This window comes from Rhipicephalus microplus, unplaced genomic scaffold (assembly GCF_043290135.1).
Source record: "Rhipicephalus microplus isolate Deutch F79 unplaced genomic scaffold, USDA_Rmic scaffold_15, whole genome shotgun sequence".
NCBI lineage: Eukaryota > Metazoa > Arthropoda > Arachnida > Ixodida > Ixodidae > Rhipicephalus > Rhipicephalus microplus.
The window spans coordinates 20,324,943-20,347,200 of NW_027464588.1; the positions used below are offsets into that span (position 1 = coordinate 20,324,943).

At 46.3% G+C, this 22,258-nt stretch overlaps 1 pseudogene; it reads right to left on the reverse strand.

Annotated features, from left to right (window-relative positions):
* Positions 1-6,777: 6,777 nt before the first annotated feature.
* LOC142784612 (tetraspanin-33-like) lies at positions 6,778-22,042 on the reverse strand (annotated as a pseudogene).
* Between the last annotated feature and the right edge of the window lie 216 nt (positions 22,043-22,258).

A 22,258-nucleotide genomic window follows, 5' to 3' on the forward strand; every position in this document is an offset into this window, starting at 1 on the left:
CATCTCTCTAAAGTCCAGGAACTAAGTTCTATGCCTTACCTTGCAAGCAGACCTCTTCTGAAGGGCTTGACTGCTGAGTCTCCAAACTTCAGTTGGCTTTAATAGGGTGGAAAGATTACCTACACATTAGCACGTGACATGACTCGTTTTATGTTATTAGAGATTTTGCGTATTTACGGCACCACCGCTCTCCTGTTTTGTGCAGGATGAACGTTGGAACTACGATCTTGATGAGCGCACCTTTTGTGCACTTCTTTGTGCATCGTTTCTGAAAATATGAATGAATAAAGATTGTACTTCTCTGCGCATTACATTTGAGAGAATATATTTGTGAGAATATATTTGTGATTTTGGCAAAATAAACAATTTTGTGGAATGTTAGCGCACGTGCTGTGTGCTCCGTTTTCGTCGTTCTTCATTGTGTTTCTCTGCACAAAATTTGGCTTGTGGCAGTTGCCTAACTGGTCTCAAACTATATGCGTGCCCTATACCAAATTAGCATGGAGACATTTTTGCAGCTAGAGTAAACACGCACGTGCCCACACACAGGGACACACGCACACACAGACACACACACACACACACACACACACACACACACACACACGCGCGCGAAACCGACTTCCAGCCCCAATACACGCCTGCTCGTCCCTTCCCGACGAGCTCTCTCTCAACGTTCCGTAATCCTTCCACATGGCGAACACACGATAACAAGCCGATCTGCTTCTCGTGTCACCGAATTGGGCACATTTCTCGCCATTATAGAAGTCGCTGGGGTCCTCCTCCACAAGCCTCATCTCGTCCCTTTCATACTCGTTTTCACTATAGCCATGGGACCAGCCGCGACCATTTTGCCCAAGAACCTCCTACTGAACACCGCTACTCCTGCTCGCCATCCCCCCATTGTCGCCAGTCTCGTTCTCAACAGCCCCACCGACCGTCTTCTCCCGCCTTTCCACAAGGTTCCCCGTCGAAAAACTAAGTGTTGTAGCCCCAAGGGGTTGCACTGCATTGCTAGGACAGACAGAAAATTCTCTTTTGACGATACAGAAAAAACGATACCTTATATACCTACAAGTACATGGCGTACATGTCGCTGCTCTTGTCGACACCGGCGCTCAACTTTCCGTGATGACGAGTGATTTTCGCCGCAAGCTCAAGAAGGTTCTCACACCTGCGACCACTCAGTTCATCTGTGTTGCGGATGGCGGAATAGCATCTATCGTTGGAATGTGCTCCGCACGTGTAAGCATTGCAGGTCGACACACAGTTGTTCTCTTCACCGTCCCAGATAAATGCCTCACGGCGTAATCTTAGGCTTCAAGTGCCTGTCCGTGCATTCTGCTTTCATAGACTGTTCGACCAGTACGCTCAGTCTTCACTTTTCCGCAACAGAACCTCTTGCGTAACGGCCGAGTCGCCTCTGCACAACAAGATATGCTCACCTCCCTCCACAGACACTGACCTACGTGGAGCTCGTCTCAATACCACCAGTTCCCGACGGTGACTATGTTCTGACCCCTATCACCGATGTCCCCATGAACCACGGCATCACATTTCAGCACACCATTCTGTGCGTCGCAGGAAATTCTACTTGGCTTCCAGTTGTGAACTTTAGCTTGACACCTCAAGTGCTGCCACAATGGTTCTTTTTGGCGTTGCTCAGCACCTTAGAAGACAATGTGGTAGATGTTTTTATGACGGCTGCTCCTTCTGTCCCCCACGCTCAACATCAATCTGACACTTGCTCCGACAGTGCTATTACGTCGATGATCGCTTCCAACTTAACGCCGCAGCAGACTCACAAGCTCCACCGTGTTCTGCTGTCCTACAACGACGTTTTCAACCTCAGTGGCCGTCCGTTGGGGAAAGCTACCTGTATAACCCACCGCATAAACACTGGTAATGAGTATCCTATTCATAGGCGCCCATATCGGGTGTCGGCTGCCGAGCGTCACATTATCCAAAGTGAGGTCGACAAAATGCTCGCCAAGGACATCGTTGAGCCATCCTGCAGTCCTTGGCCTTCTCCTGTAGTGCTAGTCCACAAGAAAGACGGTGATTATCGACACCTAAACAAAATACCAAAAAATACGTATAACCTCTGCCATGAATAGATGATGCACTTGATTGCCTCTATGGGTACCACTATTTTTCCTATATAGACCTTCGTTTCGGCTCCTGGCAGATAGAGGCAGATAAAATGGACCGCGGAAAGACGGCATTCATCACCTCAGATTGCCTATATCAGTTCAAGGTCATGCCCTTTGGCCTTTCTGACACCTTCGAACGAATGATGGACTCCCTGCTCAAAGGATTCAAATGGTCCACCTGTTTGTTCTACTCGGACGACGTCATCGTCATTTCACCAACATTTGAAACTCATATAGAGCGCCTCTCAGCAATCTTAGGCATCTTCCGTCACGCTGTCCTGCAGCTCAACTCGTCCAAATGTCACTTTGGATGCCATCAATTCACAGTACTTGGCCATTTAGTAGACGACGGAGGTGTACAACCAGGCCCGGCAAATATCAGCGGCGGCAAAAACAATCCAGTATCACGACCTGCGAATAATGTACGCAGTTTTATCGGACTATTTTCGTACTTCCGGCGCTTCGTGAAACATTTTGCACACATAGTGAGGCCGCTTACGCAGCTCTTCAAGAAAAATGTCCTGTTTTCATTGAGTTCTAGAGAGGCTCCTGCGTTCTCGACTCTCATCGCTCTTCTCACTATTCCTCCAATTCTGGCACACTTCGACCCTGTTGCCCCTACGAAAATTTGTACAGATGCAAGTGGACATGGCATTGGTGCAGTGCTGGCTCAAAAACAACATGGTCATAATTGCGCTACTGCATATGCCAGCCGCCTCCCATCCGCCCATGAGCGTAACTATTCGATGACAGAGCGTGAGTGCTTAGCCCTTGTATGGGCTGTGGCGAAATGCCGACCTTGTTTATACGGACAACTATTTTTGGTAGTTACCAAGCACCACGCGCTCTGCTGGCTCAACTTTCTGAAAGATCCATCAGGCCGTCTTGGTCGCTGGGCTTTGCACCTGCAAGAGTTTTCCTATTCGGTGGTCTACCAATCTGGCCACATACACCACGCTGGCCATCTTCAACCAATCGACATACCCACGGAAGCATTTTGCCGTGTTGGGCTAGACCTGCTTGGTCCTTTTCTCACATCAACATTGGGAAACAAATAGCCGTGATTACAGAATACGCTACACGCTACGCTATTACGCGAACTCTACTGACGAGCTGTGCAACCGACGTCGCTGACTTCTTGTTACGGGACATTATGTTGATTCACAATGCTCCGAGACGACTCCTCACAGACCATGGCCGCACATATCTATCCCAAGTCATCGCCGACATTTTGCGTGCTTGTTCCACGCAACACAAACTGACAACCGCTGACCACCCCTAAACAAACGGCCTCACGGAACGATTTAACCGTACTCTAACAAATATGCTCGCTATGTGCGTGTCGCCCGACCACCGAAACTGGGTCCTTGCCTTACGCCGCGCTACTTTCGCGTATAATTCACCCCGTCATGACACAGCGGGCTTTTCGCCGTCGTACTTATTGTACGGAAGAGAGCCGACTTTGCCACTGGACTTAGTCACCTCAGCTCACACCTCGTCCACCAGCGAGTATGCCCGTGACGCGATTCCGCAAGCTGATCATGCCCGTCAGCTCATTCGCGCTCTGCTGATGGCGTCGCAAACCAACCAATGCCATTGGTACGATGCGGAACATAGAGGCGTACATTTCGCTTCCGGTACTCTCGTTTGACTCCATTCTCCTCATTGTCGGCTGGCCCTATCAGAAAAACGTTTGTCTCATTACACTGGACCCTACCGTATATTGCGTCAAATAACACCTGTAACCTAAGAGATCGGCCCCATGTATCCATCATCACCTGCTGTGTGGTCCAGTGATATTGTACATGTCTCGCGGATCAAGCCCAACAAGAATGCGTCTGATAATTACCTTTAAAGCAGCGGGACGGTACCTCCGCCACCGGGGGTCATGCTACGTGCCAGTGCATGAAGATGAAGAAGACAAAGCATACAGACTGCCGCGCGCTAATTTCTGGGGCTGGCGCAGCTCACTTAACCGGCAGAAAATACATCTCTGACTACCCCTCCGAGTCGGTCTCTTTCTCGTACCAATATTATGAGAGACGCCGTATAGAGGGCACCGTAAATATGGACCGCCTGCACCCAAATACCGAAGTGCAGCTGAATGGGAGTGCACAAGTCTCTAGGATTTCGCCTTAATTTAAATGGGCCCGGCATGTCCGGGATTAAATCCCACGACCTGCGGAGCAGCAGTCAAGCGCTGTAACCACTACAACACTGTGGCAAGTTGATGCAGTAAAACTGTAGTCGAGAGTTAAGGTTGGTCATTCATTTCCGTACAACGATTTCCACTAACCATGTCGAATTGATCATGGCACAATCAAGCCCGCCCACATTAACCTAAATTTTATATACCGTTCAACCACGCTGATTGCGGACAACGATATAGAACTTAGAGATTCCCGTCATACCCCGCCACTCCTAAAAAAACAGCTCGGTGATGCCACCATGTTGTGTCGAAGCCTGTTGTCGTCAGGCTTAGACACAACCACTACGCCACGACGGCGTCGCAAACACACTTAGTGATAAGAGCATATCTTGGTCCCTCGCGAATTGGTCAGATGCCCTCGGGCCACTTTTCCTGTCATTAATATAACATAGGTAGGTGGAAACTATCATGGTTTGCCACGCTCGCTAAGACCAAAAGAATCACACATTGTGCTACGCGTACGACCAATCGTGACATGTAGTGGACTTAACTTATTGGTGTTTAAAGAGCACGCATTCAGACCCGAGTGCAGCCGAATAAAGGTTTCTGGACGTAGTCATGCTCTCAGCAGAACACAAACACGGCACAAACTTCAACGCAGCGCCGACGTTCGGCAGTGTCACACGCTCAGCACACAACAAAGTTTGAATAAACAGTTCCCGAGAGTCGATATATTCAGCCATCCGACGTTACTACTCTTTGCTTGCGGTGGGTTAAGCTCGGGTTAAAGTGTTTTCAATGCGGAGCATTTCTTAGTCGCACGATGCTGCGCTTTGGCGATGGCGGCGACGCCAAGGCGCCATCAATACCCAAACTGCGCATGCTCTAGTCTCGCGCCGGCCCAGGAAGACACCCGCAAGGCTCCCGCTCCCCTCTCCCTCTCTCTCCTCGCAAGGCCAATGCAGGCAGCGTATGCTAGTTAAAAAATACTGCTCATGGTGCACAACTGTGCACTGACCACTGAATCATGCGCTCGAATTTAAGTCACGGGCGTCATTACTTGGATTTAGCTTGACGTTGAAGGCAACGCTGGTTCTTCATTCAATAAACAAGGATAAAAATGACGAAATAACAATTAGGCATTCCGAAACCATACCGATTACGCAAATTCACGCCATACCCTCACCACTCCACGACGCATTTACTCCAGTTCTCCTCGTGGGAAGGTGCGGGTGGCTTTTTCTTGTTTCGTTGACGGGTGCTAACTAATGCATGTTTTCGTTAGACTGACCACGTTTCGAAGCACAAGCAACAAAATACAGCAGCGTGACACAGGGCAGCTAGCAACGGCCTTATAGATCGCAACGGGTTGTATTGCCTTCTATTGGATATACCGGCTTCACCAGATGCAACCTTCTACAACTACGAAGCATAGAACAACAATGTCATTGCCTTTATAAAATGGACGTAACAGATCTATGGGCACATACTGAGTCAAACAAACATTTACAGACACTACTCCTGCGTTGCGAGCGGTACGGTGTGGTGTGCAGCATAGCGTGGCACTTAAGTCACGGAGGCTATGCATTTATTGCTTGTAGTAATCATGACGGCCATATACTCCTGGTTAGAAATAGTTTCAAAAATAGGTTTTTTCGACAACGCAGCTGGCAAATTAAGTAAAGTGTATGTTCTAGGCGTCCAGAAACTACAACACAGCCAGCTTAGGACGCTTGGTTCTCTTGAGAGGGGCGTGATTAGTGAATAAAAAATCACAGCATATCCACAGAGAGAATGATTACGAGTGGGGCGAAGCATCCATTCATCTGTCCGTCCACTCGTGCTTCCATTCGTTTGTCCGTGCATCTGAAAGAACGTACGCACGGACGGATGGATAGACGCATAAATAGATTGACGCACGGACGGACGGAAGCAAGAACGAACCGACGGACGGACGGCCCAAAGCATGGACACATGGACTGACGTATGCACGTAATCATGCACGGACAGACGGATGGACGTACGCATGGACGGGCGGACAGAAGTTTGAACGGACGGACGAACGAACGGTTGGAAAGACGGATTGATGGACGGACGCTTCGCCCCACTCATCATCATTCACTCTGTGGAAATGCTGTGAAAACTACAATGACATCTAATTATATTCCAGGGGACATATACACGCAACGCCGACTATTTAGGAAGTCATAATCTACAGGTGGCTGCATACTACATACGGACGAGGCAACTATCCATGGCCTAAGGAGCTTCACCGTTAAAAATGTGCTATTGTTACGTAAGCTACTAATTTGGCATTTGTGAAAGACATTGTATTGGGAGCTGACAAGAGGAATTAATTTTAACTTGCTGTGGCTGAAACATCACTTTTTAAAATTTATCTTTTTTTTAAATTTATCTTGCGTCTCTCATAATCATATGGTGGTTTTAGGACGTTAAACCCCACAAATCAATCAATTAAAATTTATCTTCGTTCTTGAGGTGGTTCTTGTAGCGGCAGGCCATTACCTCGATTGACTGCTCTCGGCCAAACAGCTGGTGCGGCACTTTTCTCCTTCAAAAGAAAACAAGTTATTTTTTATAATCAAAAAGTATCAACTACGAGCGAAAGCGTAGAAAACTTTCGAATGCGTCGACATTCAAACTATGCTTTGGCTCTTCTGCTGATGCACTACATCGAACGTGCTCCATTCCAGGATACTTTTTGATTGTCGTGGTTGGTATATAAAGCAAGCGCTTTACAATGGCGCCACGCAGTCGATGTAGTTTATAAACATACGCATAGGTGTCTGCATGGGAGGGGGGAAGCAGGACAGGAACGGACGTCTGTCAAAGTCACTTGAGTGGGCAGGGGGTGCAAAGTTGGCCTAATACATCAGCATTAAGGGGTAGTTGTACTTTGCTTTCGCCCCACCCCCATCTCGTTTAAAAGGGAACAGTGCTCATGCTTATGATGATGATACTGTACGTTTTTCGTTGACACAGTGAACTTTCAGGTTTACTTTGATATACGCGTTCATCGATATAACCGTGCTGGGGAACTTGACTGACCATGGACGCCGCACTTCGTCAGCGAGACAGTATGCATGCGCTATTCATCAGTGGCGCCGCGAAGGGGTAAGGTGATATATGGTACCAACCTGAGAAAAAAACATGATTTATCTCTTCCTTAAAGGAATCGAGAAAACACAAAAGTAAAGCGTGTCCTTACAGAAGTAGTTCAATATACATAGATATAAAAGAGCTTGCGCAATGCCCATAATGGTTAGGCAGCCTTAACGTGAATGCTTGCAAAAGGACGCTTAGTCATTCTTCTACCTCTCGCAGACTAACGTCAATCATTAAGAAATAATAAAACCTCTGTGGTCACAGATGCGCGTGGCAGCTGTATTAGTTACCCAATGGGCATTTAAACACCGATGTACGTCCACTGGACAACCGCTTCCGGATGTCTCGGTCGTCCATTGTTCGTCCGCAAATCACCGATCGGCATCCAGCGGACATCCACAGGACTCTAAGGCGCATACTAACAGTGAGTGTGTTAGCAGAAAAAGCGATGCGGCAGCCAGAAGAGCGTGGCTGATTGGAAGCCGATCTTGGCATAAGGTCGCCCTGTTGTGGCATATTGCTGTTATCAAACCCTACTGCCTGACCAGAAGGAAACACAACATGCGTAGTGTGCTCCCTTTAGCCCGCCGTGATTATTCGTGGGACTAACGAAAGTGGGTAACGTGTAGCCATATCCTGACGGAAGAAGAGCGTTCCAGAGGTTGCACAGCTTTGTTTGGTATGAATGGATGCTATGAACGATGTCAATGCTAGTGGTAAGGCCGCCTACAGGTGCAGTGTTAAGACGTCAACAAAGTTGCTTTTCTTCTACTGGAAACACGATGAACGGGGCGGACGCTTAGAAACGAACCTTGATTGATTGATATGTGGGGTTTACCGTCCCAAAACCACCATATCATTATGAGAGACGCTGTAGTGGAGGGCTCCGGAAATTTCGGCCACTTGGGGTTCTTTAACGCGCACTCAAATCTGAGCACACGGGCCTACAACGTTTTGGCCTTTATCGGAAATGCAGCCGCCGCAGCTGGGATTTAACCCGCGACCTGCAGGTCAGCAGCCGAGTACCTTAGTCACTAGACCACCACGACGGGACTCAGAAACGAACCTTAGAAGGAACTTATCACAGGAACTACTTCATGGATTACTGCACTTTGCCAACAAAGCTCTGAGAGGACAGTGCAAGATATAAAAGCCATATTTTTATAGCGTATAAAGTATGCCATTTTGTTCAAAGCCACATGAAGTTTAGAGTATTTGTATAATATTGTTACAGGTTGGTCACTTATTTTTCGGAGTTATAAGTGAACGAGATGGCAGCAGCCCAACAACCAGCAACCGTCGTTGTCCTTGACTTTCATGCATTAAAGCTGCGACAGCTGTTCTGTATCAATCTCCCCCCCCCCCCCCCCGCAGTATAAGCTTCGTTTCAGTGCTTGGTCTACATGCAAGCGGTCGAAAGATGGTGATGAGTCAAGCTATGTGCATGATGTTGCTCGAAGCGGACTATGACAAAGTTCGATCGGCTGGAACGATGTCTTATGTAATGTCAGTCACCTGGCAAACGACGTGGTATGGTCCAGTTTAGTGAGCAGTTTTTGAGAAAGACCAACGTGCCGAGGGGGTGACAACAGAACGACGCGGCGAAAAGTGCACGTTTTTACGATGAGAATCGTAGAGCTGCCTTTGGTGCCCCTGTGAGGCCTTCAGACGGTTGCAGGTGAACTCGCGAGCGTGGTCGGCTCGCGCGAAGGTTTCACTGGCATATTGAGTGAGGAAGGGCAGCAAGCTGTCAAATCGTCGTAAACAAGCCATTTGGCCGTGTAGAAGATTCCCATTGGTGAGGGGGGGGGGTGTCATTTCTTTTCTTTTTATCTGTATGCGCTACGCGGCGATTTTCGCCCTTGCGATATTCTTGAGTGGTGCTTGATGGATAGACAGCATTCAGGCACCACACAGAAGCTTTAATCCCATTTCACAGTGGTCACGCCGCTGAAAGTTGCTTATCACTAAACTTATCTTGCGTCATACGTGTTCAAGTTTCCAGAGAACTTGCTGATGAACACCACTTTGTGCGTGTAGTGGCCGAAATAGCAGAGAAGCTGTCTTCGCTTCAACAGCAAAATGCATCGGTAATATCACACGCACTCGTTTTTAACTGTACATCGTTTCATTGATTTTTATATGTTAGCAAATTGTCACTTGTCCAGCCTACCGAAACGATGGCACCACCTAACGGGAGCGTTGGCGGAATATTTTTTAAGCGGGGAGGGGGACAAGGGCTCGGGGAAGGCACCTGCCTCACTTGAAGTGGGGCATGAACTTGTGGTCGCGTGTGATTTCGGGATGCCATGACAAATATAAATTGTTTGCGATGCGGGGGTGTTAAGGGGCTCAATGTGCCACAGCTACACTGCTGCCACTGTCCTAACTATGTTAAATGGTAAGTTGGTGCGTAGTCATTTCCGGAACAGACAAAAAAGATGAAAAAAAAGTAAAATATAAACAGTGCTATGTGCCTTCTCTCCAACTTCGTCTTCGTTTCTTGTGCGCTTTTTTTGAAAAATATCAATACAGATCCAGAATATTATATGAATTGCGGTGTCTAAGAACAAAATTACCAAAGGTCAATTTAGGAAAGTGGCACTTTATTGTACAAACACTTGCACTTTACTACAAGCAGCACTCACAGTACAACTACAATGTCTAGCACAGACTGTGGTCGTCGAAGATCAGGCACATGAGTACGAAGGCTGCTACGGGCTAGCGCTTCACACGCAATACAAAATCTCGTCGCAAACTCGTCACGTGCGTCGTCACTTTACAAAAAACAGTAGCACATACCGGGGGGAGGGTATGTGCACCGGGATGCGGGTATGCGCGAATGATAATAGACGTTTTATATCTACTCAGGAACTATGAGAACACACATGGGTAATTTTAACGCTTGAGCTTTAAGAAAACCTGCCATAGACAGCGTTCACCGAATTCATTTGAACAGTAAATGTCAGTGTCCCAGCTGCAATCAGACTCTAGCATTCTGCGTGGCAGCGAAGTATCCTACACAGAGCCACATCAGGTCTCGATTATACTTTTCAAATAGGCCCTAAGGTTTACCGTCAATTGTGGGTGCAGTACTGGCTATTCACTTTTATACATATGTACTCCTATAATACAGCCGTCATGTCAGGTTAACGTAAATTGTAGTCAGACGCCATCCGCTGAACTTGATTTGTGTAGCAGTGTTGAGATAGATGATCCTCCCGCGCACCAGCACAAACACCACCGCTTCAGACCAGCTTACCATCTTCCGGTGTTGCTAAGATCCATGTTGCTTTTGGCACTACTGTAAACAACTGCTAATATGAAACTTTTGCGGCTGTTTAACGTATGTGTAAGCGTATATTTGTACATATATTTACCGCTGTTTGATAACGTCTCGGTCAATAAAAGAAATAAAACATATTCCCCTTCCGCCTGCATACTTCGCATAACACCGATTCGTGAGGTATGTGGGATCTTTCGATTTTTTTTTGACAGAGCATAGACACCAAAATACTGCACACATCACAATGTATATCTGTTTTCTGCGCAATTATACAGTATATGGTTTCCTTCTTTATATAGGTTTGAGTGTAGTCACATCAAAAATTCTAAGAAAATTTAACCTTGAAGTCACAGAAGAATGCCACATTAGTGTATTGAAGGCTCCGGAAAGAAAAAAAATGGATCTTAAACAACTTCTTGGTTTTGAACTTCAGATTGTTGGCTACACGGCGTCCCAGTGTAAGCAGACCTCACGTGGTCGTATAACTTGCGGATGATGTCGATCTCGTCGATCACGGCGTTTGTGACCATATCGATGAAGGCCAACACAATGACAGCGATGAGACAGACGCCGCCAATGATCATGACGTGCTCCTTCAGAAAGCAATTAGCTGCGTCCGGGCAGCTTCCCGTGTGCACGCGGAACCAAGCCTCGTGGTCGGACAGGTTCAGCACATCACGTCCGCAGAAGATGCCCGTGAAACTGGAGTCCGCGCGGCAGCACGATGGCGGCACCGAGCAGCGCTCGTGGCTCGGGTTGGACAGGTTACAGTGGAAGTAGCTGCTGAAACAAGATGTTTTAAAAACTAGTATACTGAGTACAACACAACCGCGTCAAGCTATTTTCACACCGAAGCTCTGTACTTCTAGCCCCGCAATGAGTTTGTCTCCATGGGCAAAAACAAACAAACAAACAAAATGCTGAGCCCCTAAATAACCACCAATGATCGCTCTAGCGTCATTTTCTGTTACTAGATGCACTAGCTCATGGCGTTTTCACCTCGAAAGCTGAGCGAAATAATTCGAACAAGTGGATATATTAGCCGATGAACGCGTTAGCTTTAGACTAATGTGTAAATGCAACGTCATGAATCAATTTTATTCTGTGGGTGGTTTAGGGGCCAAACAGCATATAAAACAATAAATACAAATGGTGTATCTTGCCTTTTTAAAGACGATAGTCTTTCTTGGGGACCTTCCACAGAAAAATTATGTTCTTTTTGTCTGTACTTTTGTCTGTTTGTCCGCCCTAACGATACCTCAAACGGCATCAAACGGCCAACCCCATTCGCAGCGCCCACCAATATGGCTCAATGTTTATCGTTCATAGTTGTGCGATCGTAAATTAAATAGCAATTATTGTTCACATCTGAGGCGCCATAACAACACTTCGAAGTTTTGTATGTCTGCCTTTATACTACAAGAGGCACACACAAGTAACACTAAGGAAGGTAGCGTTTATCGCGCTGCACTGACAGTGCAACGCGATGCTCCAAAAGGTGTTTCTAACGCTTTGCTATGACGTCATGCTTGTGGCACCTGCCCGTCGCTTTGCGTTCAACACCTTATCACCTCCGAGACTGGCGCGCACCTTTCTCCGTGGGCTGCACGCCGCCTTCGTTTTCGAAGATGATGCTTGTGCCAGATGGCGCTCGTGTCTAACCTGCCTCGATGCACTGGTTCGCCTCCGCTACACGCTCGAGGCACTCTAACGCCGCGCCTCCAGAATACCCTCCACCGTCGTTTTTTTTTGCGCAGAACGTCAAATAAACGTGTTGCTCACTCTCTCCAGACGCATGAATATCGTCTTTCGACTACATTTGCGGTGTAACGCGCAAATTTGGAACCCATTTATGCAAAATAAATAAAGCGCTGTTCACTGTTCATTTTTGCGAAGAAAACTATGTGAAAATTATCAGAATCATATACTGGATAACAAGGTGCCTGGAAACAATGGGAACACATACCCCCTCCCACGCGTTCTCGTTGTCGTAGCTGCTTTGCCCTCCAGAGGTGCGCTTTGAATGTTGTCATAGCACCCTGCCTTCGAATGATGTCACTACTCCCCGTCAGCTCCACAGGTGACAAAAAGAAAAATCAACGACAAAGCTACCGCAAAGGCATGTGTGTATGAAGGGGGAAATGATGAGCGCGTGTGTTGCGGAGGTGGCGGTTACATCCCGTTTTAATAGCTGTTCACCGTGCTATGGAAGGTACGTGTGCCCTCAGCCAGTCATGAGAGAGCGCAGTACGAAATTTCGTGCCTACGCAAATGTTGCGTCCATGAAACGGGTAAGTGGCTCCAACTGAGCGTAAAATTAAGCACTGCACTATTCAGCCACAGTTATTCAATCACACCAGTTGCGAAACTGCGTTCCAAAAACTGCACACACAATTGGCCAATCCTACGTAAACTAGCAGACTGTCGCGTCATCTGGTAGCGGCAACGTAAAACACAAAATATAGCGGTCAATCGTTGGCTTGCTGATCAACGAATGACACGACAATGAGCGCAGTCAAGCCATCTCAGCCAATGGCGTGCTCAAATTTCGATACACAGAGCCTATGGGCAGTTTTACAACTCGTATGATTTTGCTATTCAGCTTCAGAACTTTCACATGCTCCATGCCTACTCATGGCCATAATATGAGGACATGCGAATGAAGCATCATCGGCAACAGCAGTGCCTTGCCGTAACTGAACAGGAAATAGACGAAAAGAATCATATTTGACGATAACTGCTCGTTGCTAAAAATACTCATTGCCATATGGTGCAGAGATACTGTGGACTATTATGGTAAAATAACAGTGTCGTCCCACTAACTGCGTGGCTGCGCAGAGTGTGTAATAATATGCGATGAAGCCCATGTGTTTATAAAAAGTGAAGAACAATTGTCCTGGAAAGCGTTACACTTTTTATTGCTATACTGAAGTTTTACAGAAATTTTCTAATTAGATTCTTCTGTTGATAACCGGAACCGTTTCCTTTACTTATGTTTTTACATATAATTTTTCTTGCTTATTTTTTATTTATTTATGACAGAATCACCTTCTTGTGGCAAAAAGATTGTCCCACTTACTTACGTTCTAATGGTTTAGAAATTTTGAGCCCCGGGCACGTAAATACATAGTGCTGTTGAATTTGAGATCAGTTATGGTGGTAATTTTCCGCTGCAGCGCAGTGTGACTCCGCCAATCGAACCGAAGTTGATGTAGTTTGTTTCCCCGTCTACATTTTCTGCCTTCATGGGGGTGAAGGAATACAAAAGTTTATTTCGTAGACTTAGGAGCTTCTATTTAGGAACTGTGTGAGAAATTACGACATCGTCGGATACAATATCCGGCCTTGCTATTCGTCAGGTTTTACAGAAATATATAACAAGTACATCTTTTCCCCATAGATCAGCCCCACTGTCACTTTACCCGTCCCATTTTCATCTGGGTAAAGTTTCAGAGCCTATACATGTTCCTGGCCTTGACACGTTCCCCGTAAAATGAGAAACAACTCGGTTGCTTGGGGTTAAGATCAGAAGGAGGTTTTACCAAATGCGTTTGCACTATTGTCCACCAACAATAAGAAAAAAAAGGTGCACCCAGCATACCATATTTAGTTTTAGGAACAACCACCACAATATGTGTTTCGTGTAGTGGCATTTTCAAGCCTTTCTCAGGGATTTTAGCGGAGTGCACGACCACTTATCGCCAATATAAAGCAACAAGAGCATCGTTGTGTTATAAGCTTTGCACTTTTCACGGTTTGGAAACAGCAGTTACGGCAATCAATTAGGGACTGCAAAATTTGACACCTACATGTTATTTTCCCAGCCACGAAAGTTCCGGTGTGTCATTCCGCAGCACTTCAGGTAGCGCTGTAGTGCATCGACCAAATTCTCAATGTCTGGCGCATCGCGATACTGAACCACCAGCCTTTCGGATAGTGTGGTCCTTATCACGACCGTGATGCTGCCTGCAAAAATTGGTAGAATAAAACCAGGTGATGATCCGCATGTAGTCTTGCATGACTATGGGAAAATTTGTGATGAAGCACTCATGACGTTCTGACTGTAACTAAGTTAGCATTTGAGTGCTCAGCCCATCAAAAATTAGTTCGTGTAAAAGCTGCAGGGACATAATGTCCTCAAGAGTTTGAACTGAGCGTATGATGGACAATTCGGCAGCCATACTTAGGGAAACAAAACATGTGATACAGCATGTACACCAATAAAGAAAACATATATAGCAATATAAATTGCGACCGCCCGGCCCTAAGATATGGGCTGGCCCTAACATACAATGGCTCCAAGATACGTTCTCGCACTAATTGTTTATTACTCTGAAAGACAAGTCTGCTACGATAATTTTCACATTTGACATATCTGCACGCATCGAGTTCTAAATGTCGTCGTGATTAAGCAATCCAGCCACGGAAGCTCTACGAGCCGTGGGTGCGGTGCACTCAAAATTAAAAAAAATATATGTGAATCGGTTCTCTTCTCGGAATCTTTCATAAATTCATTAGGTTCGGCTTGCGGTCATCGTTTCAATATGGAGTTGCCACTCCCAAAAATGAAAAAAATGACAGCATATCCACAAGGTGACTGATGATGAGTGGGACTCACGAATGCGCGGACGAACACACGGATGGAAGGAGGCACGCACGGACTGACGGGTAGACACACAAATAGACGAATGAAAGCACGCACGAACAGACGCATGAACGGACGCATGGACAGACGGACGGGCGGACGCATGAAAGGAGTGATGCACGAATGAACAGACGCACACACGAACAGACACATGGACGAATAGATAAATGTCTGTCTGTCTGTCTGTCTGTGTCCGCGCGTGCTTTCATCCATCCTTGTGCCTATCCATGCGTGCATGCGTCAATGCATCGCATCGCGTTCGAGAATGCACACGGCACGTGGGTAACACAGACGAGATGCCAGCCAAAGAATCCAAGCGCAAGCTTTTTCAACGCACCCACCACTCTGATTCGCAATAGGGAGAAGCAGGGGTGGCTACTACGACGGAAGCGATACTAACCCACACCCAAAGAAGCTTCGTCCCTAAAATAGAATTTATTTTATCTCTTTCAAGGTACGTGAGCTCGCAACTCTTCCTCCTCGCCTGGGGAGGAGAACTACTCGGCCAGGGAGAGACAAGCCTATGAAAAGAGCATAGCAATAGAAAATAGCAAAACAAGCAAGGTCCCTTTTTTGAAGATCATACGCATGTAACGTCGCTGATACGACACCGTTTCGAAAAATTCTGTCGGGTACGTGCGCGGCGAAGATTCGTACGCAGCTGGAACACCACAAATAAATGTTGGCATTTGAGTGGTTAGGGTGCTCTTTAGAATATTTTTATGTCAAAAAATTGGCAGACCCCACGTTCAGTTGAAATCCATATTATTCCAAGCACGAATGAAAAATTTTGATATGTCATTTTAATATCAGCACAAAGTTACGAGGTGGAGGTGAATGATGCCGTACATGACTTCCGTGTTTTGATTATAATGTTTGGATGTGTCGTTTATCTTCGTCATACATTTAGGTCACGTTATACCAAAATTATTATGCGGGGAGCTATAGCGAAACAGTCGTGAGAATGCTATGAGCGTGGTATGTTGCAATGTTCTTAGATGACACGTGTGTCAGCATTATCATGATTGCACCAGTCATATATTTTGCCATCCAATGACGACACGTAACACCAAATTTGGTATATGGGAAGTTAGTAAAACAGCCGCGAGCGCATCAAGAAGGGCCCATTATACCCCAATGTAGCGTTCAAGCGCGCGCACGCTGGGCACAGTGACGCTACGTTAGCAAAACACGAGCACTCTTTAGTTTGACGCTAGGCGTGACCGGCGTGACTAGCGTCCATCGGCGCGGCTTGACGGCAACCGGCGAGAAATGTGACACGCTGCATTTCGCGTCGATGCGTTACCCAGACAACACTGCGTCTCCTTCTTTTTGTGACAGAGGGACGCCGGACGCGCTGAAACGTGTATGCGTCAAAGCAACGCAGTGCGGCGCGCGTCTACGAATATATGGCAACACCGGCGCCTGGCGTGGCAACACCGGCGTGGCGCGATGAAATGAACGCCGACCACCACGCGCACTGCTTCACCTCAAAATGTACTGGCGCCTTGACTTTGGCATGTAGTCATGTATTCACATGACAGGCATCTCCTGATTATCATGTTTGGATGTGTCATTTACTTTTGTCATCCGCTTGCGTCGCGTAATCCGGTGTTTGGTAAGTGTGAAGCTAGCGAAAGGGCCGCGAGTGCGTTATGAGCATAGCACGTAGTCATGTTGTTATTACAGGTATTTCATGTTTATCATGTTTGTGCCAGTATAATTCCTTCATCATTCATTCACGTCCCGTAATGCCAAATTTGGTATAAGTGGAGCTAGCGGAGAGGCCACCAGCGCATCATGAGCGTGGCATGAAGTCATGTTGTTACATGACACGCTTTTCATGTTTATCGTGTTTGCACCAGTATAATACCTTTGTCATCCATTAACGTCCCGTAATACAAAACTTGGTATATGTGACGCTAACGAAATGGCCGCGAACGCATCATGAGCGTGGCATGTAGTCATGTTGTTACATGACACGCACATCATGATTTTCTTGTTTAGGTCTGCTGCTTGTGTTCGCCATGCAATCATCCCGTACCATGCCAGTTTTGCCACATGCCATGTGAACGAAACCACCTTAAGAGCTTCAGGACTATGAAAGGTAAATCTTGACATTCATAACAAATACGTCTAGATTTTCATGGTATAGCTAGTCAAATGTGTTCTTCATACTGTCTTGTTATGGCATACCAAATTTGGTATCGATACCATTATCACAACGGCCAGGAGAGCTGAACGTCGTAGGTGGCTAGATAGATAGATAGATAGATAGATAGATAGATAGATAGATAGATAGATAGATAGATAGATAGATAGATTGATTGATAGATAGATAGATAGATAGATAGATAGATAGATAGATAGATAGATAGATAGATAGATAGATAGATAGATAGATAGATAGATAGATAGATAGATAGATAGATAGATAGATAGATAGATAGATAGATAGATACGCTCAAAGTCGCCGAAATTCGCTGAGAAATTCTTCGCACTTGAAACCAGTAATTGGTTAGCATACTGGCAGGATGTATAAATATAGGTTTGTTGTAAAGTTAAACAGAAACTTGAATACAATGACTTGATCTTTCTTTGTTAAAGGCGTATCATTTACAATAAATGGGTGAGTCCAACGAATTGGCGTAGCGGTTAGGATGCTCCGCTGCTGACCTGGAGGCCGCATTACTCGATTCCGACCGCAGCGTTCGCATTTTCATGCAGGCGAAATGCTAGGGATCTGTGCACTCTGGGACGTCCGCGCACATTGAAGAACGCCAGACGGTCAAAATTTCCGGATCATCGAATCACTGCAGCACCCCCATTGTCACAGGTCGCTTTTTGGATGAAATGTGTGATATTATAAAATGCTAATTATAAAAAATTGTTACCTAATATGGATAAGAATATTCGGAGTGTTGACCGTAGCGGTGGACAAATGCCTTCAAGTATTAACTCAGGAACATGCGATCGTTGACACGAAACCATTTGCGACGGAAGTTTACAAGCCAGGTTAGTGCTTAAAGCTGGACACACTGATTTCGTAGTTCGTGAGGTACACCTTGTACCAGTTTTTTTCCCCTGCGCAGGGACGATCCGGCTTATGTTTTTTATGAAAGTGCATTGGCATGTAGCTTATTTTTTTAATAATGCTAACACGTGGATGGTATTAGTTGGAATTAAACAAGGTCATTCTATGTTATGATGTCCTTCACGCGTTATCGATGCATCGAAGTATATTATTGAGTGGTAACCGCATTTCCGTTTTTTGAATAGATGAAATTTGGCCTATTTATTTCATGCAAAAAAGCCGAAAGGGGTAGCTATGTGACAAGTTCTCAATTGCGAGACATATCTGTGCAGGAAAACACAGGAAATTACTCCTCGATTTTCCCGTTGTCATTGTGTCACCGATAAGCCTTAGACAGCTACGTTTTCTTACCAGGAACGAAAAATACCAGAACACCCAGCACGAAGTTGATGAGAATCAGGAGAGTAAGCGCGTGGGAGTACATATTGAGCAGGAAGGTGTTCTCGCGCAGTGCCCCAATGCATCCACATGAGCTGACCGTGAACAGGGCGAGGCCGAATGAAAAGAGCAGCACCTGCAGGTGCGACAGTAGCGTGCCGGGAAAGTCCAGGTTTTCCAAGATGCGCTCGTCCTCCTCAAACTCCCACGATTCCACCAGAAAAAGCGCCCCGGCCAGCATGAAGAACGCCCCCACGAACCACAGGAGAAGATTGAGAAGCAGCAGCGGGCATCGCACCTTCAAAGAGAAAAAACCGGATTTCAATCAGTCGTTCTCGTCAGCGTTCTATAGGCAGCTATTATAACAGCCGATCTTAGGAACTCATATAGTGAGGAATATTAAGCGACGTTTTCTTTTCGAACTACTCCTGGTAGATGCAGTGCGAAACAATACAATACGATACAATACATTTATTTCTTCGAATATAAGGAATTTGGGGTATAGTAGTGGTTAAGAGCTGTTGGAAAAAAAAAAACAGCATATCCATGGAGTGCAAGATAATAAGTGGGGCGATGAAGCATCCGTCAGTCCATCAGTCCATCCATGCATCCTTTCGTCCATTCATGCTTGCTTCCGTCCACCCGTGTGTCCGTCTGTGCGACCGTCCTTGCGACCGTCCGTGCATGTGTTCATGCGTCCGTTCACGCGTCCGTTCGTCTGTCCATGAATCTGTCCGTCCGTTCATCCTTCCTTCAGTGCGTACGTTCATGCGTCCGTCCATTTTTGCGTGTATTCATGCTTCCATCTGTGCGTCCATTCATGCGTCCATACGCGCGTTCATTCGTGAGTCTATCCATGCATTCGCCCATCTGTCCGTCTATCCTTCCGTCCGCCCGTGCATCTGTTTGTCTTTCAGTGGCACCATTTTGTACCTTTTAGTCATGTATTGATCATATTAAAGTACTGTAATCCAAAGGACCTTTCAAGGACTTAACGAGAGGTGGCACGGCCAGAATAGGGGAGCGGCACCCGCGCACTGTCTTACGCCTGGTCTTTGTGTCTAGTTCTCACCTTTCACTGCCGCTTGTTCAGCACTTGCTTGGCATCTTGGAACGCCAGCGGCTGTAAGCGGCACCCGCGCGCATTAGACACCATTGACTAAATTCTTAACACGTGATCCAGTCAACGGGTGTGCAGTGCGAGCAGTAGTTTTTTTTTTTCTTTTTAGGGGCGAAGATCTTTGAAGCGACAGTTGTTCGTCCCTCGTAGCCGTTGTAGTGCGTAACAAGTATAACATTTTGACCTCCAAGGTGGTGCCGGTGAATGATTTCTTCTGTGCGTTGTTGAACAATAAAAAATAGTGCTCAATGTAATGGCTGCTAATGGGGAATGAGAGACAGGAGCAATCGGCTTTAGTTAACGCGCACGCTGCGATGCACATTAGCAGCCATTGGCATGTACATTAAGCAATATATCTGACAAGAAAGATTGATTGATTGATATGTGGGGTTTAACGTCCCAAAACCACTATATGATTATGAGAGACGCCGTAGTGGAGGACTCCGGAAATTTAGACCACCTGGGGTTCTTTAACGTGCACCCAAATCTGAGCACACGGGCCTACAACATTTCCGCCTCCATCGGAAATGCAGCCGCCGCAGCCGGGATTCGAACCCGCGCCCTGCGGGTCAGCAGCCGAGTACCTTAGCCACTAGACCACCGCGGCGGGGCGTCTGACAAGAAAGGATTGCTACGTTATACTCGCTGGGTGTAACCTTCTTAGTTTTAGAAAGGTTTAGCGAGCGTTTACCCGCGGTGTTATGTATACAATGAACTAGTATATACCATGAACTCGAGGTGGTTAAAGGTGGGAAGTAGATACGAAGCGCAAGCCGTAGGAAAGTGAAAGTCGAATTCTCCTGTCTCTCATTTCCCATTAGCAGCTATAGGCATGTACATTGAGCACTATCTGACAGAAAAAGGTTGCTGCGTTATACTCGCTGTTCGTAACCTTCTTGGTTTTAGAAAGGTTTAGCGAGAGTTGGGCCGCAGTCCCCTGAACACAGTGAACTAGTATATACCATGAACTTGAGGTGGTTAAAGGTAAGAAGTAGACCCGAATCGCAAGCCGTAAGAAAGTATGCATGTGCCACCTCTCGTTTAGTCCTTCGAATGTCCGCTGGATGGCGGCGCTTCTATATAGGAAATATATGATGAAAAGATGCGATATGGTGGTACTTGGAGTGTTGGAAAGATGGACGAACGGACACACAGACAGATGTATGGATGGATGCATGAACAGACGCAGGGGCGGATGCATGGACGAACGCAGCGACGGACACACGAACAGACGCACGCCCGGACGGGCGGATGGACGCATAGACGGTCACACAGACGGACGCATGGACGGACGAAAGCAAGAACGAATGGACGGTCGCATGCTTCGCCCCACTTTCCATCATTCACTCCGTGTATATGCTGCCAATTTTTTTTCTAAACACACAGTGGTGGGGTGATAAATGAATTCAGTAATCCCTGAATTTTTCGCCGTTACGGCCTGATCAAGTGTGAGACCCAAAGGATGGCTTTTAGTTCTCTCATATATAGTACAGTACCGAGTACTCTAAATCATTATGTACTTTTTCTAAACAGTTTCTCGCCTTGGATATGTTCCGTAATTGATAATCTGTTCACTCTCTCTGAGCTTATAGCCTAGAAAATACTGACCTGAATTGCGACTATGGGTTTAATAGATATTGTGTCCTAACGGGTACTCTTGAGACACATAATGTCATGCTTCTATTTGCGCAGAGCAAAATAGTGATGGGCTTGAAAGTTTTGTGATATGTAGATTATAAGAAGGTACGCTGGGTCAAGTGCAAGTTACAGGACAAATAAAAATATTGCTGATATACCTGATGAAGAGATATCCAAAAAGCTCTATTACTTTGATTGATTCTTTGGAGCAGGCTTTTCATTTATTTAAACAAGCAGGAAACTTATGATGGTGATCCTGGAACGTTAAGAATTACAATATTGACCTGCACGTTAACCTATCAAATGAAAAACGCACTATCGATACTGTGGTAAGCTCACCACTGGATTGACGTCAAGAAGGATTGTTGTCTCAGCCGGCGGGCTGCTGACCGGAGCCGCAAGTCCACTTGAACGTGAACTTGCACCACCTTCATCCTTGTATAGCCGGGACATGCAGCTGATGAGGTTGGAAAGGACTCTGCTTTGTGGTTCACTTGCTTGCTTGCTTGTTCCTTTCTTTTGTGGCTCTCACCCACTAAGGGGGATTGGCCAAGAAGCCGGTGGTTAATGCAAGTAAATACCTATAGATTTTCTAGATTAGGGGAATATGATTACTGTGTTTTGACTGTGAAATTAATTTGGCGCAATGTAAAAAAAAGAAAGAAAAAA